Genomic DNA, 19,341 nt, shown 5'->3' on the forward strand with positions numbered 1-19,341 from the left:
TTTTGTATTTCTAATTAAGTACTCTAGAGCAGCATTTTCTGTACTTCCAGATTCCAAGCTGTTTTTGGCTGGGCTCTGCCCATACTCGCAATGCGCTTTGAGTGACAGTCACCCACAGTCTGCACTGGCAGATAACTTTGGGGGGAGAGAGATAGAGGGACTAATTAATTTCGCCACGGGGGCATAATCCCACGGGACAATGCATTGGTAACTTGTTTCAAATGACAATATATACCCCCGTGAATATTATTGCACGGATCGGAATACGCGCGGGAGTGTGCGCTATGATATTTTGCAACAGGTTGACATGACACGACTCGAGTGCTGATACGAGAGAGAGCGAGAGAGAGAACGAGCGAGAGACAGATAGAGAGAAAGATAGAGAGGGAAAGAGAGAGGAGAGATCGCTCTGAGAGCGGGCCAGCGCACGCGTGTTTCCCCCCACACACACGCAATCGTGAGTGTGTGTAAAATGCTCCGAGACGAGTCACACCGTATGAGAGCCTCTCTCTTCCTCTCTCTCTCTATCTGTCTGTCTGTCTGTCTCTCTCTCTCATTTTCTCTTTTTGAGGAAGTGTCAGTGACAGGGAAACCGCTTTCGCATTATTTCCACTCGCTCCGTTGTTGAGTGAATTGTTCATTGTGGGCGGTGTCTACAACCACAGAGGGGGCTGAGATATGCAGATCAGCAGCACCTACTTACGTCAGGGAGCGAGTCAATTCTGAATGGCTTGGTTCAGTGGGGGAGGTTCTTGTCTGAGCTGAACTGAAGAAACGGGAGTAGCTAGAGATTTCACATCTAGTCAGTGTTGGTACAACCCCACATTGCTAGAAAACAATGCAAACCACAGGAAAAGGCCATTTATAAGATATTGTTATTAAGGTGAGATTGCATCGTTTATGAGGTTTATATTAGGACTTTACTGACAGGTCTGAACCACAATTCAAATTACATTTAGGTGAAAGAGCTCACCCGTATGTGCCCCACATGGAAGCAGCCTCCAATTTTACATCCTTGTGACATAACAGATTTATGAGCTCTCTCTGGTAGCTTTAGGAGAGAGAGTGCTGCACGTGTTCATGGATATTAACTAAACCATCCTGAAGGAAATAGCATATCTGATTCATTAAAATGGGTGTCATTCCACTCAAAATAACAAATAACCGGCAGCATTCAATCATCTGTTTCACCTTCATGCCTTTGGGGTATTTGTTGTTTGTGATTGAGGGTAAAACCAGATTACTTTTCACTAAGTCCAGCTCAGAGTTTTTTTTTGTCTCAAAGTTGGGAGAAGAGATGGTTTGAATGGTCAGCTTAATCCACAGCGTACTCCTTAGAGGAGAGAGGCTCACTGTTGCTTCAGCCAATGGCCAGAGGGAGTATCCCCTTCAGATACTCAGATACAACGTGTTTTCCTCAGACAATTTTGAAAGTTCATATTCATTTTTAATAGGAAATGCTTGCAGTTTGCTGCTCTGCAAGTTTTTATTGCTCAAGCAATAAGCAAAGGGCAGTCTGGGTATTAACTATCTGATGACCTTTCGCTATGCTGGTGGCCTTCCTCTTTTGGTGCACTTTGGGTTGGTTTTATGCACAGTCTAATGCTCAAATAAACACCTGTGGGTTTTATGTGAGATTCCTTGCTTCTTGTTTGGACGCCACAGGCCAGGAATGTTGGCTATGGAAAGTCACAGATGCTTCCGGTTTTGAGCGATTACAGGAAAACAGGGGTTTGGTACCCATGGAAAAGGGTGACATCGGAAATGAGATGGTTGAAATGTTTTCTGGAGTGATCCTTTTTCTTTATACTATATCATAGTGTACACAGTCTCCTAACCAAAGAAAAAATAACTCATCATACATGATCACAATGTCACAATGACAGACGACCATGACTACTAGGAATGGCATATCCCAAACATTCTTGAAGTCCAGTTGTAAAGACTGTCCAGTTTAAATCATTAACAAACTCTTGTTCATTTGATTGTATTGCTATTGTTTGGGGAGGTCTTATCTCTTCAAGCCTTATACCCACTTACCTTTGTGACAATGCCATTCCAGGAGACTCCAGGAACCTGGTGCAAAGCATTTAGAGAAGGATGCAAATGAAATCAAATTACATTAGATTAGATTAGATTAGATTGAGATGTATTGTCATTATACAGCACAAGTACAGTACAATGAAAATAGGTTTGGCATCCAACCAGAGTGAGAATGTAACAGTAAAGTGCAATAGTAATATACAATGTACAGGTGGTTACAGTTTTTCACGATTGCTAAACACATTTTATGAAACTGCCCTCCCTTTTCACAAAACTCTAAACACAAAACGCTTTTATCAAGCTATATATACACAAAACCTAACATTCTCTTTTCAAAACCAAACTATCACACCAAAACAGTTGCCCATATTATGCTCAAAAGCAAACTTTGACACCAAAATCCCTCTCGAGTCCTGCAACAATTTAAACAGTACTAAGCATAATTACACACAATAACTAATTGAAAACACAATGTTCAGAGTGTGAGAATGTTCTTTTTACAGTTTCACAACTGCCAGGACACATTTTTAGAAACCTTCTCATCTGTTCTCAAAATATATGTATTGGGCATTTATAGATTTGTGTGTTTCATAGGAATAGTATGTAAATTAGGAAAATTAAGAAAATACAGTTACAGTAAGCACTATAAAAATGCAGCAGGTGAGTTCACCTGTCTTCAACCAAAATGGAAGGAGAGTGAAGTACACAAAGAATGTGCAAATATACAATACACTGGACACAAGACCATGATGCAGACTGATGAAAAAAAAAAAATTCTCCATATACCCAAATCAGTCAACATTTCAACATGGAGAATCACAACAAAACATATCCCAGTTTCCCATAAATTCTCTGGCCAGACCCAGCTAGGCAAACAGATAAGGTCTAGTCTTTTCTGTACTATATTTTCATTTCTTAAATGAGTCTGTGATTGTAACCACTGTAATTGTAACCTGTACTGGATGCTGTATGTTTGTCTGATATTTGCTGAGCTTTTACAGTGAATGCACACTACTGTAGTAGCATGCAAACTGGTACATGTTTGGTTGTGATTCTCCATGTTGACATGTTGATTGATTTGGGTAGGGGCCTATATGGAGATAATTATTTTCATCAGTCTGCAGCATTGGTCTTGTGTAGTGTTTGGTGAATTTATTGTATATTGGCACATTCTCTGTGTACTACACTTACAGTACTCTAATCACTGAGAAGTATAATTGCTAAAAGTGTTTTAGGTTACAGTAAATGCTAAAATGTGTAAACACTACAGAGGATCCATTACACACAACAATACACATAGAAATGTAAAACACAATGTGATGTTTTTCTTTACACTAATTACGTAACTCCACTATCCTTATCAACTTGAACTTTTCCCCAAGTACTATAGTGTGTACCTCTTTCACCACTGATGGATTTTTGTGACACGCACGCACGCACACACACACACACAGTATTCCGGATCCTATCTGTAGCTCATATATCCTGGTTAAAGGACTTTTTCTTTTTTTAAGCCAGGCCCCATTTTAAGGACAAGGCTACTTACTGTACATTGTATTAAGAATTGTAGTTTCATATGTCTTGTGCCATCGAAGTTGCCCAGTGAAACTAACCTGTGAAACTCAAAATTATATATATATTAAAAAAAGATATTTATGATTTGCAACCACTTCCTCAATAGAACATTATGATGAACACACATCTATCTTGTGATTACACTGTGAGCTTCCTGTTTTGGAAAAGGGCATGTATCATGGTTTTTGAAGGTTAAAATACCGGTGAGATTGTACTGGAGCCTGGTGAGAGGATGCAGCACCAGTGCTAAGTTACTCAATTGGTTAAATGATGGCTTGTAGTCAACAACATCATGCCCGACAATGTTTAAATTGGGCCTGAGTTACGTAATAAAAAAAGAGGTGAACCTGTCCTTTAAGGTCATAGACGGGATAAGGTGTTTACATGCATCTGCATACCCTGATATCACGAACATAAACATATATAGAGTATGATAGAGTTGTGCCCTTCCTGATGACTTGTCGTACAGAACTTGTAAGTCGCTTTGGATAAAAGCGTCAGTTAAATGACTAAATGTAAATGTAATGTAAATGTACTGAGAGACTGAGTGGCACTAACACAAACTGTAAAACCCCACTGTGAACAGGAAAACAGATTTGCTTGCCACAGTATCCTGTTATAACCACGTTTTATCTTTATCTCCGGCACAGTATTTTTATTTTTTTTTATCTCGATTTGGAAATCCCTTGTTTTGCTATGCAGGATCAGCTAATCCATCTGACTTTTTGTTGTTGTTGCTTTACATCACCCTGATCCAGATACAAATCTTTCAGGATTAACAAATCCGGAATACACTGTGCTCTCAATGGGACTGCATATCCCAATGTAGGCTACTAGTTATGTAAAGAAACTATTTGGAGAGACAGAAAACATGTGTACATCCCCTTCCTAACCCAGTTGTACAATAAAGACCAAGCATGACTTTGTCAGTATTCCAATGTACAGCCCCACCCAACCTCCTCCAATGTACAGTTTCCATGTCAAATGTATGTCAGTATTCCAATGTACAGTGTCCCCCCCCCCTACCCAACCCCCCCCCCCCCCCCCCTCCAATGTACAGCCCCACCCCACCCCACCTACCCAACCTCCCCCAATGCACAGTTTCTATGTCAAATGTATATACTCTTCTTCTGGATTTTTTTAGTATCACAAACAGTACTGTATTTGAAAATCTGGTATGTCATAAATGTATAGATGTAGCAGTATTGTCTATCTGTATGTCATGTGTGTCATATGATGAATTGAAAATGGGGGACCCTGATGGAAACAAGACGAAAGTCTTTCTCAGGTCTGCATCCTCTTAACAATTGTATGTATTGAGCTGTACTGTACCCATTCTGCAATCTGTTAATAAACTTTTCAATCAATCAATCAATCAATTCCATTTTCACATTTATTTTTAAGCAGTCAGACCCCTCATCTGACCCACAACAATTAAATAAAAACAAAGAAATGTACATTATTCACAAATTCATGATTCACAAAATTCTAACGTGTTTTAATTTAAATCATAAAAAGGCTAAATACCCAATAGTTAATCAAATAAAGACAATTCTAAAACAACGGTATGTGGACAGTGTTGTGTGGACAGAATACGTTTCTGTTGAAGACATGGTGTCTCTCAGAGCCTGTTGAAGACATGGTGTCTCTCAGAGTCTGTTGAAGACATGGTGTCTCTCAGAGTGTGTTGAAGACATGGTGTCTCTCAGAGCGTGTTGAAGACATGGTGTCTCTCAGAGCGTGTTGAAGACATGGTGTCTCTCAGAGTGTGTTGAAGACATGGTGTCTCTCAGAGCCTGTTGAAGACATGGTGTCTCTCAGAGTGTGTTGAAGACATGGTGTCTCTCAGAGTGTGTTGAAGAAGACATGGTGTCTCTCAGAGTGTTGAAGACATGGTGTCTCTCAGAGTGTGTTGAAGACATGGTGTCTCTCAGAGTGTGTTGAAGACATGGTGTCTCTCAGTCTGTTGAAGACATGGTGTCTCTCAGAGTGTGTTGAAGACATGGTGTCTCTCAGAGTGTGTTGAAGACATGGTGTCTCTCAGAGCGTGTTGAAGACATGGTGTCTCTCAGAGTGTGTTGAAGACATGGTGTCTCTCAGAGTCTGTTGAAGACATGGTGTCTCTCAGAGTGTGTTGAAGACATGGTGTCTCTCAGAGTGTGTTGAAGACATGGTGTCTCTCAGAGTGTGTTGAAGACATGGTGTCTCTCAGAGTGTGTTGAAGACATGGTGTCTCTCAGAGTCTGTTGAAGACATGGTGTCTCTCAGAGTGTGTTGAAGACATGGTGTCTCTCAGAGTGTGTTGAAGACATGGTGTCTCTCAGAGTGTGTTGAAGACATGGTGTCTCTCAGAGTGTTGAAGACATGGTGTCTCTCAGAGTGTGTTGAAGACATGGTGTCTCTCAGAGTGTTGAAGACATGGTGTCTCTTAGAGTGTGTTGAAGACATGGTGTCTCTCAGAGTGTGTTGAAGACATGGTGTCTCTCAGAGTGTTGAAGACATGGTGTCTCTCACAGTGTGTTGAAGACATGGTGTCCTCTCGGAGCGACTGGACGACGTGCAATAAGAGATACAGTTGTTAGAAACTACTTTTGACAGGTTCATCTCTGATGATTGTAATTAATATAAATGGTACATTATTTATATGGAGCTTTAATCCAAAGCGCTTTACAATTTTGTTCCTCACATTCACCTATTCACACGGCAGAGGCAACCATGCGATGTGCCATCCTGCTCATCAGGAGCAATTAGGGGTTAAGTGTCTTGCTCAAGGACACATCGACATGCTGCCCAGGAGGAGTGGGAATTGAACCGGGAACCTTCCGACTACAAGACGACTGCTCTACCTCCTGAGCCACTGTCCTTATAAAACGTTTTGACTACAGCTACAGGTAACTCATACGGAAGGTTTGATCCAGATCAAAACCAAGACTGGATTACGTGATCGAATCCGATTTCAGATTTTATTCTTTTTCTTTTGAACAATCCATTTTCAAGATTTGATGCAATCTGATAGCTTATCCGAGTGATCGTAAAACAGGATGTGATGCACCAACACAAAACTCATATATAAAACAAAATATTACTGTTGTAATTGGTGCTGAAATATATTCAAAAGCCAGTGTCTGTTTTCTAGTTTTGGAAAATAAGACCTAACAATCTCATTAAATAAGTTTTACTCAATTTGAAGAGGAACAGGCATTTGTTTAGGGTTGTGAACTCATTCATGATAAGAGTATCTTCATGATAAGGATTATTCTGTATCATTGAATTCAAAAGTGAAGATAAAGCAAACCTGCTTATCCAATGTGATTTGCAGTGTTTTGTAAAATATTGTAAAGGAACACGTCAACATTATATTAGCCTATTTCCTCCTTGTGCGTTCAGAATGCTATCCAGCTGCAAGCTAGCCAGTTTAGAACAAACAAAATGGAAACTAATGTTGGCCAGAAACTCTCCTGGAGTTTTAAGATAGGCTATTGGTCCGTATCTGCTTCCATTAATTTGTGCTAAGCTAGACTAGCTTTCTACTGAATGCAGACAAAATGTGTATTTATCTTCTTGTCTGACTCTGGAGAAGACGGTAAGCAAATGTCCCATAATGTTGGCGTTTCTGAACCACAGCACTATGTTGCCATGTACAGCACCTGTTCCTATAGTTACCCTGGTTCTGTCCAAGACAGTTTTTACCTTCATCTTAACTCTTCATCCAAACACAGATAGCTGACCCTCTTGTATCAAAAGGAATTTCTAATAAAACTGACATTTTACACAATTCCTCACCCTAATGGAACATTTAGGATAGGTACTTGTATTGTGAATGGTTTCAATGTTCAAGGTGTATAGGATGAAGATCCTTTAGAATCCGGTTTCCACTGAGTCAGATTGAAGAGGAAATGGTTTCCTTTTGAGTTTGTCGAGTAAGGTTTCCCAGACAACTGAAGACCAAAGGTTTAATTGCTTGCATCAAAAAGTGAATTCCCTATTCTCCACTCATGCAATGGGGTTTACTCAATTCCTTGACACCCTCCACTAATCAAACATGTATTGTGAATGTTTTTTGGAGTTTGAATTAATAATGTTTCCCAGACAACGGAAGTACAGTAATCTTAGTAAATTAACTGGAACCTGTGGTTATGGCCTGAAATACAGTAGCTAATGTTCTATGCATCATGAACTGTAGAGCTCCATGGAACAATGATATTTAACAAACATTTCACACATTACTTTACACTGATTTTAAAAGGCAATACATACAACTAGACAAGTACAAAATATCTCAGGACAGTAACCAGCTAATGTGATTGTGCAGGTAAAGAGTACCAAAGAATTAAATTAGTTTACCCATTTATTGTACAACTTGCAGTTATGACATGTACATTCAAACACCTTTATTACAATTGTATATATATATAAAAAAAAGAAACGTCCAAAAGCTTATTAATAACCCAATTTACAAAATCACACAAATGCAAAAGTTACCGGTTTTTATACAATCAATGGCCTACTTCAAAAGCCGACACCAAGCATCAGTGTCCGTGAGTGATTAAAAAGCGCATTGTGAGCGGGAACGTGCGCCAAATTAAACCAAAAATCGTCACAAAACGCCTCAACCAACATATTCCGTTGACTTCTTGGGCAACAACAGGCAATATTTACACTTCACTAGACCCCCCGGGCCGGCAGAGCGCACGGAGCGTCCTTGTGGCCACTGGCCAATGGAAACGGGAAAGCACTACTCCGGTACACTTAAGAGTTCACGGTAGCGCACGCTCCGCAAAAGCAAATCCCTGAGGTTCAACAAACGTACACCTCTCCGCATGATTAAATTCCCGAATTTGGCCCTAACGCCCCCCCTCCTCCCCAGGGTTAGTGCGCACACGAACGCATTTCGAGATTCGATGACCCTTTTCAATATTGGCTTGTCCATCCAGCCGCCGGTGTTGAACAGTCTTGGCGGGCAGCTCCGTCCAAGTGCGCACGGCGAGCCATCCGTCCGGTCATTAGAACCGACCGTAGAGGAGCGCGCCCGCTAGTGCGACGGGGGCGAGTAGCGAGAGCGCGTTGGACTGGACACAGGCGCTCCCCGATGGAGCCGTGCTGTTGCCCCCGGCGACGGTGGTCATCATGGTGCCGTTTGTCATCATGGGGGTCGGGGCTTCGGTGGTGGCGTTAGAAGTCGTGTTCTGCGCCTGGACCTGAAAAACAGAAATGTTATTGCTACAGTAAAAGCCACACAACGCTATTATTTCAATGGAAACCTTGCGCGTAACGGCGCGCTGGATGTTTAAAGAGTTCGGTTTAAATAACGCTTGTTAGAATATAAAATAAAATAAAACGTAGATTTTCAAGAACATATTCAGGTAACCAACGAATATTACATGAACAGTACTGATCCACAGTACTACTGGTCCTTTTTTATCCGTTAATTATTTCCATCCGTGATACCAACTTTCCTCCAACTTATCAAATACTAGAGACTCCAAAGAGATCAAATAAAATAAGCAAAAACGCACCTGTGAGGACAAATGCAGAGCGAGTAGTAGAACCCCAATGCAAGCTGTAACCATTTTTGTCATTTTGGCGTCTGTTTGTTACTTCTGAACCCTTAGCAAACTGTGTAGCTCTTGCGACGTGTCTGTCTTCTGCAGGTGATGTAAAATTTGAGGATGACGACGATGATGCAGGGCCGTTTTATATCACAGAGTGACGTCAGGGGCTGGTGACCACCTGTGGCGTCATTGAAAATCGTATGGAAATCTACCACATCCCGTTTGGCGTGTTTACGGGAAGAGTCCATATCAACGTTCTATTATTATAATTTGTATGAAGATATTTTTTTTAGGGCATTTCTGCTTTACTGGATAGGACTGTGACGTGAGTGACAGGAAACGGGGTGGAGTGAAGGGGGGAGACATACAACAAATTGATTGATTGATTGAAAACTTTATTAACAGATTGCTGAATGGGTACAGTACAGTACAGCTCAATACATACAATTGTTAAGGGGATGCAGACCAGAGAAAGACTTTCGTCTTGTTTACATCAGGGTCCCCGATTTTCAATTCATCATAACATATATGACATACACGACATACATGATGTGGCATAATTGCAAAACATGTTTAGTCCCTTGTTTGAGCCGAATCTGGGTTTAACATGATTTGTGGAGCTCCCTCTGGTGTTGTGATCGTGGTATTCACTGACCTTTGGGAAGTATTTTGACATGTACATGGGTACCTTGGTCGTGTAGTGTATCTTGTAGACCAGGCCCATTGCAAGTTGCTGTACTCTGTCGTCTACTCTAAGCCATCCTAGGTTGTCAAAGTGGGCAGGGGTGAGGTGGGTTCTAGGAGTAAGGTCAAGCAGTAGTCTGACCAGTTTGTTTTGAGATGTTTGTAATTTTGTTTTTAGCGCCTTTGAGGTGCTTTGGTACCATGAGGTGCAAGCATAGTCGTAGTACCCCTGAAAGCAACCCAGGACAAAGGTCCTAAGACGATTCAAAGTAAACCCAGGACATTGCGAATAATATATATATAATATAATATGGTATGCGCCCTATCATGAGCCACCATTATTATTATTAATTTTTATCGACCTTGATCTCTCGAGTTGTGACGTGAGGCTGACGTTTTAAAAGAAATGGCAGAGCTCATGGAAGTTTGTTTAGCCGTGGAATTATTTTAAAATTACTCATTCTTAGTAAATTAATAATATTAATATTCCCATATTTATTTTCCTCTGTTACTATGACTTTGTATTTAGTTAGCCAAATTGTTAGCCTCTGTGGCTTCAATGCGCATTTGCCTAGCAATGGTGTCTTCAGACTTCAACCACACATAATATTGTACTTGACATCATGTCCACTGCATGAGTTATCTAAATATTCTTTTCTCAACAGAGGTATAACAGTTGTGATTGGAGGACCAATAAAAGGGGGCAGGGATTACAATAGGTCAATTAGGTCAAATACATGTTTGACATTTCCTCAAAGTCCAACATTTTAAAACGTGCTTCTATGAGTCACATATCTTTTGCTTGAAACAACAAACCCTATTAGTCTAGATGGAAACATACTGTAGGTCCACCTGCATAGGGTGGATTTTTTTTCACCACCTGTTTTTTCTTAATCCTTGAAGTGTCTATTTTATTTATCCTGAACCAAAACCTGAAAAAGAAGAAAAAGAAAACAGCATAACTTTTGAAGTTAACAACATATAGAGACAAATTAAAACATTTTCCTAAACAAGTTTGACCCAAGGAATTCAGCACAATTGTTATTTTTAAGATTCAAACACATCTCGATAAAATTTCAGGACAGAAAAAGCAAAGAACACTGAAATAAACGTATATCACATCTCTATTGTCCCTTTTTACTAAAATGTAGAGATCGATTTAGGTTAATATTGGAAATAATATTGTAATAAAGATTGTCTCCATGCTGTTATACCCTAAATATTGTAGATTTTGTGTAAACATGGCCAAAAGTGGAAGACGAATGTGAAAAGACTAATTTGTCCAGACAAAAATGAACACATTTTCCTATGAAATATGGTTTGTTAAGGTTCAAACAAAGTACTATTCCAGTACATCTTCTCTGTTGGCACAACATTCAAACCTAAACTACTAATCATCATCATGATCATCATCGCCAAAGAGATCGTCAAAGTCTATCTCTCCAATCTCCATCTCTTCCTCCTCCTCATCCGCGTTACGTTTTGCATAATCTGCCTCCTTATTAAGAGCTTCTTGCTCTTCTGGCTCCGCTTTCTGGGCCAGTACCACAACAAGAGAAGGAGGGAGGATGGGTCCAACTGTCCAGACAGGCTCTAACACCCCCTCATCCATCATCTTCTCCCAGCCCATATCCTGATCATATAGGTTTGGGCCTCTCAAATATTGGCTGGTCTGCTCTTTTGTAGCAGGCAACTCTGAAGTTGACTCGCTGTACATGTGGGATGAGACAGACCTTGGGAGGAGGCAGGCATTCAAGGTCTACTTTGGATCTGGATATGCCCATCAACCTCCAAGAACTCATGCATTACCCCCTCTCGCCTCATGCACTTGGCTCTCCCAATGGCTTTTTTGCCAAACAATGATGATCCTCCTCTACCAGCATGACCAACCTCTCCATATACTGATGATCCTCCTCTACCATGTCAGCATGCCCAACCTCTATATACTGATGATCCTCCTCTACCATGTCAGCATGACCAACCTCTCTATATACTGATGATCCTCCTCACCATGACCAACCTCTCTATACTGATGATCCTCCTCTACCAGCATGACCAACCTCTATATATACTGATGATCCTCCTCTACCATGTCAGCATGCCCAACCTCTATATACTGATGATCCTCCTCTACCATGTCAGCATGACCAACCTCTCTATATACTGATGATCCTCCTCTACCAGCATGACCAACCTCTCTATACTGATGATCCTCCTCTACCAGCATGACCAACCTCTATATACTGATGATCCTCCTCTACCATGTCAGCATAACCAACCTCTATATACTGATGATCCTCCTCTACCAGCATGACCTACCTCTATATCATACCTGTCAACCCTCTCGTTTTCCCCGGGATTCTCCCGTATTTCAACCTTCTCTCCTGCCGTCCTCCCGTTAAAATATTTTCCCGTATTTCCCCAGTTTTTTTTATTTATACAAAATGGCTGCAATTCCCCTCCGTGACGACAGGTGGCAGCAGTGTAGATTAGAATGTTAGCACAGGAAGTCAGACCGGAAGACGGTTGCCGAAATACGTGTTCTTTTTTTTCCTAGACGCATTTCTCGGAGATGCTCTCTGATTGGCCGACGCCTGTTTCTACACTGGTTAAGCTTAGGGACTCTTTCGAAGTTGGTTAAGGTTTAATAGAGTTTGTCTTAGAGCGTGGTGATAGAACGCCAGGTAGTTTGCAGGCTGTTCGACGCGGAAATGGGCAGACACAGCTATTGGGCGCACATGTCACATGCCCAGAAACGTGCTTGGCCAATAAGAGCGCAAAACGGGAACGACAAGCCAGGACAAGGACAAGCCAGTTGCCTAAAGCATAGATATGCTCCTATAACTCTCCTCACGCTTTCCTTTCCACAGAAAAAACGGTAGGCAAGGCACCTTGGTTGAGACATCCATCGGCAGAGAGCCCCACCAGTTCCACAGAGATGTGAGAAAAAAATAAAGTTGAAAAAAATTTAAAAAGTTATCAACCATCTCTGCCAAAATACTGTCGGGCAAAGTAGGGTTGTTCCCGGAGAGCTCACTCTCGGCCGTGGTTTCTCAGTGTATAATGTATGGTGCTCTCCCTCAACATGCGAGTAGGGTGAGACACCATTCTTTAGTCCAAATAATACCCTACTTTATACTATATTATTGTCATTCGTTTAATGTAAAGTCAGTCTTACATTGGCACTGCTTTAACGTTGCATTTACCCATAATCCATTGCTGTATTAGACCCATGTGCCAGTATAACTTTTGTAAAATAATGAGGCGCAAATGTAAAGTTAATCAATACACAATGAAACAATATCTTTATCTATATCACATGTCAAAACTACTTTAATAAAACAAGATTTCCATTTTTCATTTCTACTCATTCATCCAAAACAAGACAGCAATTCTACTTCTGCATGCACCGGGAGAATTGAGTTCATAGCACAGATTTGGAGTTGATAGAATGGACATTGCTGTTCTTAGGAAATGTTGCACACAGGCACGTTGTACCTACACAATCATACGTGTAAAACCGACAAGATTGCAGCAGAGTAGATTTTCGAGTGATGACAGACTGTCACAGACTGATTGAATGACAGGTGAAACAACTAATTGTATTCACCTCCCGTCTCCCGCCCTTCCCACGCGCCACGAACCACTGAGCTACTGTGATACAGTGCTTGCGCAGTCAGTCGATTTTAGCTAGTAGTCAGACTTTGCTAGCACAGAATGTCTCACTCGCAGAAAAGAAAAATATCAGATTTATTTTCGAAACGACCCGCCGGTCCCAGTGACAGTCCCACTAAATCTGATAAACGTCAGAGAGAGACAGAGACGACAGGTTCAGCCTCAGCATCAGGCAGTGGCGGACTGGGACACAAATTCAGCCCGGGACATTCAGACACACCAGCCCACACACCGGCCCACGCACCGGCCCCGAAACCGGGCCCACACAACGGGCGTTATGAAACACTTGTCCAGTATTAAACAACCCAAGGCTGTGGCTAAGGAGTCAACATCAGGGAGACCAAATCTACACACCGCCCCTAGATGTGCACTCATGCACAGTGCACACACACACACACACAGACACACACATACATATACCGTTACTTCCCGTCATTGGCATATGTTTTTTTTTTTACTAACATCTTAGTGCCTCATTAGCCTAGGGATTAAGGATACATGAAGTATTAACTACACCATAATAATATTGAGGTTTTGATCCATAGAAAGTAGGGATGTCCGATATTATCGGCCTACCGATATTATCGGCCGATATCGGCATTAAAATGTGATATCGAAAAATATCGGTATTGGTTTTTAAAAAATAATATTTTATTTACATTTCTATAACCTTTATTTACCCAGGCAAGCAAGTAAGAACCAATTCTGATTTTATTTATTGTCAAAAGTATGCATAATGTTGTGTTAATTCCACAACAAGAGATATGTAATGTTAATTACCTGAAAGTATTCCATTTCTTGGGGCGGGAAACCCTGCATATATCGGTATCGGTTGATATCGGTATCGGAAATTAAGAGTTGGACAATATCGGTATATCGGTATCGGTAAAAAAGCCAATATCGAGCATCCCTAATAGAAAGGTCTGTGCTACACAATTTCAGTTAGATTGGATTTATTGTCCTTTAATTTGGCACTCATGACATTAGTTGCTTGCCGTTTAATCAACATTGAAAGACCCCCCACTTCCTCCCAGACACCCATTCCAAGAGCCTGTTTTCTCTCTCTCTCTCTCTCTCTCTCTCTCTCTCTCTCTCTCTCTCTCTCTCTCTCTCTCTCTCTCTCTCTCTCGCTCTCGCTCTCTCTGTGTATGTGTCTCTCTGTGTGTGTGTCTCTCTCTCTCTGTTTCTCCCTCTCTCTGTGTGTCTCTCTCTGTGTCTCTCTCTCTGTGTGTCTCTCTCTGTGTCTCTCTCTCTGTGTCTCTCTCTGTGTCTCTCTCTCTCTGTCTCTCTCTCTGTCTGTCTGTCTGGACTGGGCTCTCTCTCCCCTCAGGGTCAGCTGTGCTGGACTGGGCGCTCTCTCTCCCCTCAGGGTCAGCTGTGCTGGACTGGGCGCTCTCTCTCCCCTCAGGGTCAGCTGTGCTGGACTGGGCGCTCTCTCTTTCCTCAGAGTCAACTGCATAAGAAGAACATCAGCAATCAATAATAATGGCTTGAATTCATACAGCGTTTTTCAGCCTTTTGAAAACACCCAAAGTAGTAGTAGTAGTAGTAGTAGTAGTAGTAGTAGTAGTAGTAGTTTATTCAGTCATCATCTCACACAATACAATATACCCCATCATTTAACAATATTTGATTTTACAGTGACTGAAAAGGTACAGACTGAAGCATAATGCTTATATATGCCTGTCCTATATTATTAACAAAAACTAAAAAAAAATGGCGGCTACGTGGCGTAGTGGGCAAGGCGCTCGCCACAAATACTGGAGACGCTGGGCTCGCCTGTTCGAGCCCAGCGCTCCACATTGCTTTCAGTTTAGCTGGTCGTTCATACTAATACACATTGGCCGTATTAGGGGGTGGGAAACTGATGGGTGGGGATCGGGCGTTGTGGACAGCGACTCCTACAGGTCGGTTGGTGCGCCTGCGCAGTAGAATCAGGAAGTGTCGGGGGCAGCGTGAGCCTCCCACGCGTTACTCCTCGCCACTGAGAGATCGAGCTGCGCAGGTGAAAAGATGCGACTGCTGTTACCTCAAGTACCGGAGGGGACTTGTGCTATGTATGACTTAGTCCACATTGCAGCCGGCTTGTGGGAGGCAAGAAACAGCGTTCGTGACAGGGGAGGGTTGAATTGGATGATACGAAATTGGGATGGGAGAAAATGTAGAAAATGGGAGAAAAAGTGGATAAAAAAAAACAAATTAAAAAAATTAAGACTCCAAAACAGTATTCTAAAAGAAAATAGCAAAAGAAAACAGTATTATTCACCCTTGTAGTTTTCAAAAATAGCTTTACAAACCTTTTTCTTAAAAACCAAAAGCGAATTACTCATTCTTAACTGTATATCAGCATTGTTCCACAAAGCGCTTCACAGAAACCATCAAGCATTCACACTCACACAGTCATACGCTACTGGTGGTCGTGAGCAGCATCAGCAAACACAGCTGCCCTGTGGCAGACTGACGGAATCATGTCTGCTAATCAGCGCCAACCACCATCAACAACCTTCATAAATACATTCAACATTAATGGAATAGGCTAACTACCAACTTAGCTGTAGCAGTTAGCTGTTATATGCAATCACATTTGTTTAACTACGAGTAGCACATTTAGTATAGTATTGCAGTTTATCATAACAGAATATAGCAAAGCATTACAGTATAGTAATATAGTAGTATATATATATATATTCTTTCATTTATTTGCATTTATTTTAAATTTGTTGGACCTTATGGTGTTCTTGTTCTGTTCTTGACTTATTGTTATGTTTCTTCTTGACTTGTTTAAAGAAGACATGTACGGCCCATGGGGACATTAACGTGTGTTGTCGGGCCTTACAAATAAATTTGATTTGATTTATATATATTATAGAATAATAATATATTAAAATAACAGTATATAAAATAATATTGTATATTACTGTATACCAATATAATATAGTCTAGTTACTTTAGTATAATATAGTATAATTTAGTTATAGTATAATAAAATAAAAATAATACAATTATATAGAATAATACATGATATAATAGAACAGTGTACTATAAATATATAGATACATGTGTGTGTGTCTGTGTGTATAAATGAATGAACCTCAGTAAATATGTAATTTAACTGATATACACAACATTTATTTATTTATGTTAATTTAATTGTGTTTATGTTTTAATTTCTGCAAAATAAGTATGTACATTTTGTTTGGTTTGGTAAACATTGCGCTATGAACAGTCTATCAGTGTACTGTATGTGTGTAGGGGCAGGTACAATATTGAGCCTTCTTCTTCCTGTTCCTTTCGGCCATGGAGTTTAGTGGATCATATTAAGTCAATATGTACTGAAGACACTGTTGGACTGTAACAATTCCATGTACAAATAAATAAAAATTAAATGAAATGAAAATGAAAATTGATTGATGGAGTAATATGGGGTTCTTAACCTGATAAATCAAAAGGATTTATCTTAAAATAACGTATATTTTTACATCTATGCAAATGCATATTGTGGTGGAATTTTAGCAAAAAATTACCCAGTTGGAACTGTGAACGAATGCTTACTTGAATCAAGGATAGAAGCTGATAAGCTAAATGTATTATCTGTGTACAGAGTCTCACTTCAGTTTACAAGGTGTAGCTGAAAAGAGTTTAAATGCAGAGACAGGATACCGCATACCGGGGGTGGGGGGCAAAAATGCAAACCTGCCATTTCTAACTGGAAACAAGCTTCCTGTGTTGCCCTGGCAACGGGCAGTTTTATCATTATATTTGACGTAGCAGGATGTGTAGGGGACTGGAAGTAACACCTGTGTATCTCCTTGCATCTTTACGAAGAAATATAGAGCAGAAAAACGTAGGCAATTTCCACAGAAGTGCATTGTAGACATTTTCTGAGCAGGGTTAAAGAGCAAATACAATTTTTTCCTATCACAATATGTAATATTTGTAACTTGAAGTAATAGAATAGAAGTAATGAATACAGAAACAGTTATTTAACAATATGTAAAGGAGTAGTTGCATTTATTTTACATTACATTATATTTACATTTATACTTTGGCCCTTTGAGGGCTACCATGCTGATGTGGCCCTCTGTGAAATATAGTTTGACACCCCTGCCCTAACCCTATCAAAACAGCAGTCAAAGTGTATATTTTCAGCACTGTTTGTTTACCAATGGATTTTAAAATCTTCACGCGATGTACCGGTAAACGGACGTTTTAGACGTGAGGACAGGAAGCCGCCATGAAATCACTGTAGTTGTATTAACGTATTAAATCATTTGAACAAAATAAAAAGCAGCAGCACTATTGCATAACTGAGTCATGTGTGCTATGGGGGGGGGGGGGGGGGGGGGCGGCAGTATCGGATGGGTATCGCGGTATCGTGCCATCCCTGGAACTGATACAACTGTGTTGTAGTTGTTTATTGTTGGATTGTTTCATCCATGCAACTATGTTGGTGGTTATAGTCAACGGGGTAGTAGTTGACCTAGTTGTTAGCTTAAGCTAGTTAGCTGTGGTTATTTACAAACATGTAGATGAGACTAATCATATACAGATCGAGAACATGGCTAACAGTTGGGAATTCTAAGGTACATCTTATTTAAGCATGTAAAATGGCAACTAATCAATTCAATCAATTAGATTACCAATATTATATCAACATGAAAATTTGGAAGGGAACATAATAGTATTTTATTTTAGTATTTACTATTATAATATTAGTAGCCGATTAATTTGCAGCCCGTCCTAGGTTCTGATTGGCTCTCTAGGTTAGCACTTTAGCTTCTGATGCTGTGGTGGGCACTAGTCCTAACATTGCTAACTAAACTTTTAGTCAGAGAAAAAACGTCACGACGAGTCACAACTATTTACGTCCACGTGCTGTAAGGAATCAGGAATACGGAAAGCACATTGTCTTGTAATAGAATGACTGAAATCACTGCAAGAGCTAGTATAGGCTAGCTAGCCCTCATGAACCGGCAGACACCAACAGTAGAATATGCACTAGGCTACTGCATGCACCTGTCATGTTACTGTTGGTTCCTTCCACTTGAACTTCATCATCATTAGCAGCAGCAGCGGGTAAACATGTCTGTAATTTTAGAACATTGTTCTGCGTCTTTTACTAGCAATTTTAGTTTTTTAATTCTAGCTTTTTCAGCTCCACCCTTTCTTTTTTTGCATTCTCCATTTCTGCGCTTCTAGGCCTACTCGCGGTTGGGAGGAAACGTGAATCTCATTCACTGATGTCTCATGTCTCATTCAAGACTGGCTAACAAAAGCATGTCTTTCACTTAACACCAAGAAAACAGTGTGTATGATGTTCACAAAGTCACCAGTAGAGGTCACTCACTCTAATGTGTTTCTGGGAGAGGCGGAGCTGGACATTGTACATTAATTCAAGTATCTTGGGGTCACATTGGACTCTACATTGACCTTCAAAAAGTCATGTGAAGAAAGTGACAAACACAGTCAAGTTTAACATCGAAAACTTCAGGCAGATCAGGCCCTGCCTGCCAGTTAATGCTGCAAGGATGTTTCTGCATTCAATGATTTTATCACACATCGAGTAGGCCTATTGTTTTATCAACTGGTCTCTTTTATATGTCACTACTCTTACACCAATATAATTACTCTACAAAAAAGCCATAAAAGTATTTGATAGGAAACCAATTTCATTTCATCACTGTAATGTTTTAGAAAAACATAACATGCTAAGTTTCGAGAATTTCCAAGTTTTCAAATATACTTGCTTCATGTACAAGGTTCTGCATGGACTTGCCCCTCCCCCATTGAATGAGTTCATCCAACAGAAAGC

The sequence above is a fragment of the Notolepis coatsorum genome (genome assembly GCF_963971535.1).
Source record: "Notolepis coatsorum genome assembly, chromosome: 3".
NCBI classification, from domain to species: domain Eukaryota; kingdom Metazoa; phylum Chordata; class Actinopteri; order Aulopiformes; family Paralepididae; genus Notolepis; species Notolepis coatsorum.